Source organism: Ips typographus, linkage group LG10, assembly GCF_016097725.1.
Source record: "Ips typographus isolate SLU linkage group LG10, UJ_Ityp_2.0, whole genome shotgun sequence".
In the NCBI taxonomy this organism is placed as follows: Eukaryota; Metazoa; Arthropoda; class Insecta; order Coleoptera; family Curculionidae; genus Ips; species Ips typographus.
Genome location: NC_138431.1, coordinates 4730720 through 4737333, shown reverse-complemented (window position 1 = coordinate 4737333; position 6614 = coordinate 4730720). Strand labels below are relative to the sequence as shown.

Below are 6614 nucleotides of genomic sequence, written 5' to 3'. Positions count from 1 at the left end.
ACGTAAAATTGACTTGGAAGTGGCACAATCAATTTTGAAGTTGTAAGTGTGAGAATTCACTTAAAAATCCTTGAAACTGACACAAAAAGTACAATTTCCGTTGATACGGAGTGAAAATTAAGTTTTTAAAGTAACATTTAGAGTGTCCTAACGTAAATTTAAATTTCAAGTCAGTTTTTAAGGTTTTGAAATCAATATTTGGTTTACTAACCAATTTTCAGTTTGGAAGTTAGAGAACTTACTTGAAAATCCTGAAAACTGACACAAAAATTACAATTTCCATTGATACAGAGTGAAAATAAAGTTTTTACAGTAACATTTAGAGTGTCTCTACCTAAGTTTCAATTTTAAGGCAGTTTTTAAGGTTTTGAATTCAATATTTGGTTTACTAACCAATTTTCAGGCTGGAAGTTAGAGAACTTACTTGAAAATCCTGAAAACTGACACAAAAATTACAATTTCCATTGATACAGAGTGAAAATAAAGTTTTTACAGTAACATTTAGAGTGTCTCTACCTAAGTTTCAATTTTAAGGCAGTTTTTAAGGTTTTGAATTCAATATTTGGTTTACTAACCAATTTTCAGGCTGTAAGTGTGAGAATAATCCTGAAAACTGACACAAACAGCCAATTTCCATTGATACGGAGTGAAAATTAAGTTTTTAAAGTAACATTTAGAGTGTCCTAACGTAAATTTAAATTTCAAGTCAGTTTTTAAGGTTTTGAAATCAATATTTGGTTTACTAACCAATTTTCAGGCTGTAAATGTGAGAATTCACTTAAAAATCCTGAAAACTGACACAAACAGCCAATTTCCATTGATACAGAGTGAAAATTAAGTTTTTAAAGTAACATTTAGAGTGTCCTAACGTAAATTTAAATTTCAAGTCAGTTTTTAAGGTTTTGAAATCAATATTTGGTTTACTAACCAATTTTCAGGCTGTAAATTTGAGAATTCACTTAAAAATCCTGAAAACTGACACAAACAGCCAATTTCCATTGATACAGAGTGAAAATTAAGTTTTTAAAGTAACATTTAGAGTGTCCTAACGTAAATTTAAATTTCAAGTCAGTTTTTAAGGTTTTGAAATCAATATTTGGTTTACTAACCAATTTTCAGGCTGTAAATTTGAGAATTCACTTAAAAATCCTGAAAACTGACACAAACAGCCAATTTCCATTGATACAGAGTGAAAATTAAGTTTTTAAAGTAACATTTAGAGTGTCCTAACGTAAATTTAAATTTCAAGTCAGTTTTTAAGGTTTTGAAATCAATATTTGGTTTACTAACCAATTTTCAGGCTGGAAGTTAGAGAACTTACTTGAAAATCCTGAAAACTGACACAAACAGCCAATTTCCATTGATACAGAGTGAAAATTAAGTTTTTAAAGTAACATTTAGAGTGTCCTAACGTACATTTAAATTTCAAGTCAGTTTTTAAGGTTTTGAAATCAATATTTGGTTTACTAACCAATTTTCAGGCTGCAAGTGTGAAAACTTACTTAAAAATCCTGAAAACTGACACAAAAATTGCAATTTCCATTGATCCAGAGTGAAAATTAAGTTTTTACAGTAACATTTAGAGTGTCTCTAACCTAACCTAACCTAAGTTTCAATTTTAAGGCAGTTTTTAAGGTTTTGAATTCAATATTTGGTTTACTAACCAATTTTCAGGCTGTAAGTGTGAGAATTCACTTGAAAATTCTGAAAACTGACACAAATGACAAGTTTTATGTCTGTCTGGGAAGGGCCTAAGTCAAAATTTGAATTCCAAGGCAGTTTTCAAGGTTTTGAAGTTAAAATTTGATTGGCTAATCAATTTTTAGGCTGTAAGTGTTAGTTCACTTAAAAACCATGAAAACTGACACAAACGACGAATTTTAATTCAATTTCCATTAATACGGTGTGAAACTAAAATTTACAAACAACTTCCTCTTGTGTATCGTATAGTCAAAAAATGGTGAGAGTCACACTTATTTGAACACGCTGTAGTTTTTTATCTATGCAACTGGTGTGTATAACTAAAATTACGTTTTTAATTCTTCAACAGTGTTAAATTCCTATTATGTTATAGAATTTGGAACACTGTGTATATGTGATTTTAAGCCAAATAGGATAGTATTTCACTTTTTCTAGATAGTTTTTTTAAAGGCCACTCGTTAGCTTATTGCTGATGTGAGCAACTTTGACTTGATCTTGTTTAAAATTTACCCAAACAAACTTGAAGAACAGTAGAAGAACTAAAATAAAAAATGATTTAAATCCTAATATTCCGTACAAAAACAAGTTTTCCAGATTCTTTTCTTTCTGGGTAGAAAAATATGTTAAGTCGACTCCCAACCCGTTTATAATATCTTTCAATATATTTGATACCGTCTCGGTGCAGAAATAAAGGTGGTTTCCGACTAGACAAAATCCAAGGAGAGCTCACTTGTTACACCTAACCCCCACCCGGGCGGCACCAAACCGCCCACCCAAACATATTTATTATGATTGCGTAAAATTGGCCGCGCGCAACCCCATTACACCCCGTGCGTAAGACGAAAACGACACCATAACCCACGAGAGAGAGGGAAAAGGGATTCGCAAGCGAGGGCTGCTGGATCTCGGAGCTTCTCTCAGTCGCGGGCTTCATCAGAGAGCGCACAGTGACGTAGTCGAGGGGAGATTTGATTGAACGCGAACACGCCGCTGGTTTTTTTTTTTCGATAGTCGGTCCGGGATTTACGGTCAAACATTTTGGTGGTCACTCACACACTGGGATTTAGTGTAGTGATTTAATTCAGTGTTGGAGGAGTATCTTACGTTCCATCAGGTACACCAAACATGTTGTATAAGTGGTCAATTCTAGTAGACGTATAATGTATCAGAATTTTTGAGACACATTGTAGGAACTGAGTATGACTGAAATAACCAAAACTGGCTCTAACCATACAAATACAGTATTTTTAGTACTCAATTATTTTGTCTATCTATGGAATAAGTATCTGGAATAACAAATTGCAAGAAAGTTTATGAAACGTATTAGTACATTTTTGACTTATTAACCATACAGTAAGGAGGTACTTTAATATAATACAGAGCTATGTATAATAATGAAAATGTAAAAAAACATTGTGTTATTGATCAAAAAGATCTGCTATTTTAAATTTTTGCTATTTTAATGTTGCTAGTTAAGTTCTTTGAATGAGTGGGGCAGCCATTTTAGAAATAACAAAGTTAAACTGAATATTCTAGATTTTTCCTTTTTTTGGAAAATTTACTGCTAATGTCACTAACATTTGTCTACAAGCTTTCTGTGGTAATAGCAAAATACCCAGTACACCTGATTCAGTTCCTGAATTTGGAGTTTTCTGGATAGGATCAGCATAGAAATACCAAAACAAAAAAAAATTATATGTGATTTTATAAGTTGGTATATACCAATTAAAGATATTAAAATTTTATGTTTTTTTAAAAACTAAATGAATATAGGTTAGGATAAAGTTGAATTAGTTTTAAGTACACAAAATATCGTCAAACTTGTCAACAATTAGAAGAATGTTTTCAATAGAAAGTAGAAAAAATTCCAGACAAAACAAATATTCAGTATAGTTCAACTCATTAACATCGTTAACTCATAACTGAAAGTTATTGTTTCCTTAAGGGTTAAATTTGGATGGAAACCACTCCAAATCTCTATAGTTGAAAACAACAATAAACTTAAGTTTCAAACTGCCAAAGTCCTTTACATCCTCAATTTAACTGAGTAAATTATTCACGCTGAGATATTCCTGTTGGAATAGTGTACATTTAAAGGAAGTTTTTTAACATAAATCAATCAATAGATCGTAAGTGGTAAAGTGACCTAAATCGATCCATTACTCGGCTCTAGAACACCAATCAAATAAAGAGATAAATAATGGAGAAAAATGTCCGAAAAGCTAATACCATTAAGCCAAAAAAAAAATTGAATAAAAACCGAGAAATATGACGAGAGAGTCCCCTCGAGAATGAACGGGGCAAATTCGGCATAGTCGAGGGCCAGCTTTCAAGAAAAGAACACGAGTTTACTCTAAAAAGGCCCCGGAAATGCGATAGAAAGAGGCTCTCTCGTAAAGAAAAAAACGTTTGAATTATATTGAAGCCGATTGAGTTTTGGAAAGGAAATCGGCCGGGGAGATATATGTTAATAAGCTCTGATGGGTACCTTTTACCGTTCTTAAAAAGCTCCACAGAAAGTGCGGAAATTTTTGGATACAAAGGATGAGTCAAGTGGAAATTATACTGAATTTTTAGCTTCTCCCAAGTCAGTTATCTGGGACTTGTTTCTTGTTTTTTCAACTTTCAAAAAATCAATGTATACCTTACTTAACAAAATATAAGCATACAACGTTTGCAGCTTATGCGACTGTTGTAATCCCAGAATTGCTCAATGTTTGTGTGTAATTTAGCGAACAAAATCAACTTTGAAAATCAACTGTAATAGTGAAAATTAGCATTTATTTCTTTTCATTATTCCATCTTATCATTATATTTATCTAGAAAACGTTGGTTTTTATATTTTATTAGTTATTCAGGTAAAAAGTGCTGAAAAAATAAATTACGGTTAATATCGAAATTTTATTTTTTTTTCTGTCATATTTACTACTTTGTGTACTTATTCAAATGAAACACCCTGTATATTATAGCTTGTAATGGTTTACTTTTAATGTCTTAAATGTCTTAAATTCTCAATAGAAAATTGTGAAGTGAAGACTAAAGCACATAATAGGCCATTTTGTCGCCCTTAAAAATCAGAATCGACTAAAAACTACAGGGTGTCCTATATAAAAGTAAATTTGTCCGAAAATATCTCAGATAACACGGCAACGTTTAAGTTGATTTTTAGTATTTATTCAAAAAATGTCTGACTTGTTATTTTGAAATTTGTTGTCAATTTAAAGAACATTTTTGTAAAGTAGTTTCTAAATTTAATACTACACTCGTGGAATTATAGATCATATCTGTAACACCCTGTATATCAACGTTTACTGACATACTGGTATTTGCACTTATTTTTTTAGGTATCTAAAGGTTAAGAAAAACTGAATATGTTAATCAAAGTAAAGCCCTGGCAACATTGTACATAGGCAATCTCATTATCAGTTTTAAACTGTAATATACAGTAAACGCCAACGCGATAAATATTAAAATTTCCTATCCGGAAGAAACCGGAGAACTCCGTAGGGAGGATATAAAGTTGCATTTTCCATATCGGAAGCTCCCACCGTGAATGCTTTTTAAAATATGATGATAAAATTAATTCCTTTAAAAGGGTCGGACGCATCCTTTTTCGATATCACTCTTTATAGAACATGTGGGAGGGTGATAAAATTTGAAATTATCTCTTTCTGCATAAACACTCCCTTTGTGCAACCAGGAATATTGTCACGTTTAGGGGGTAGCGCAGGAACAGAAACAACAAACGTAGTACAAGCATGACTTCTTTATTCGGCGCTGCATAACTCTTAGTATTGAACACTGTCCAAGAGGGGGTGTGTAGATGCGTGGGTGTGGGGGTATGGGCGTAAGGCCTTCTGAAGTGCCGCCAAGCGGTACCCGCTCGATACGAGCAGGGTGCCCCTATGTCCGACACGCCCAAAGGACTTACTTTAGGTACTGCAACAGGGTAACGAGCCGTCCGGGCACTAGGAAGTTCGGACTGTCGCTCGTGACCTCCCTCTGGGGATGACCCCAGAGTTCGGTGGTCGTCGATGGCTTGAGACGCCGATTAAATACTCGTCTCATGACCCCAATTTGCCGGTCTCGCTGATTCGGCAGTGCACTGGGGGAGACCGGGGCCAGACTAGGTACCGGAACATGGTGCAACTTATGTTATTCGTGACATCTCCCCCTTCCAACAAGTGTTCGCCCCGAACACTAAAATTCTATATTACAAAATAAATTTCTCGTCTTTCCTTTTTCCATATGAATCTTAAAATTAACCGATGTTGCTTATTTGCTAGAGAGGGTATGGGAAAAACTTTATTCCAAAAATATAAACACTTTTCTCTTAAAACTACTTCTAGATTCCTAGATAATGTTTTCAGCCACAAAAAAATTAATTCTTTCCTTGGGTCACCTTTCAACCTTGTGTTGCGTCTATCTTCTTGCTCTCCATTTTGGCCAAAATTTACGTCAACTGCACATTGTATTGTATACTCCTTTGGGCACCATCATCTAAGTGGAAACGCTTCACCTAGGCTTCATCTCGTAGTGCCGTCTCTTGGCACTGTATTCTCTAAGCGGCAAACTTCATCGCTTAGCTTCACTTCTTCCTACTGTGTCCTTTTGCGTGCTCCTTTAGCACACCTATCATTGGACATGTATACTTCTTCTTAATTAACGTGAGCACATTTGGAGATGCTTCTTCAGCTCGACTTATTAAAAGACTCTGGGTGCACACGGGTGTAAGTAGAACCGTCGTGGCGGGACCCATCTGAAGATGTCAGCTTCTCCAAGACTTGCTGCTTTACTTCCTTAAATGATATGGCAATGCGTTGATAGACGCAACAAGGTCGTCCGGTGGCCACTGAAATAAACAATATATATATATTTTTTAAATTAATAAACAAAGAATCCTATATCAAGTA

General features: G+C 34.1%; 1 protein-coding gene across 2 annotated transcripts in view; it reads left to right on the top strand.

Moving 5' to 3' along the window:
- Positions 1–2631: 2631 nt before the first annotated feature.
- LOC145734539 (discoidin domain-containing receptor 2-like) overlaps positions 2632–6614 on the top strand; it is a 183446-nt gene continuing 179463 nt past the window's right edge. For both annotated transcript variants that reach the window (XM_081987993.1, XM_081987992.1), the window contains exon 1: positions 2632–2815. The gene's annotated coding sequence lies outside the window, so the exon portion shown is untranslated. The remainder of the gene's footprint in view (positions 2816–6614) is intronic.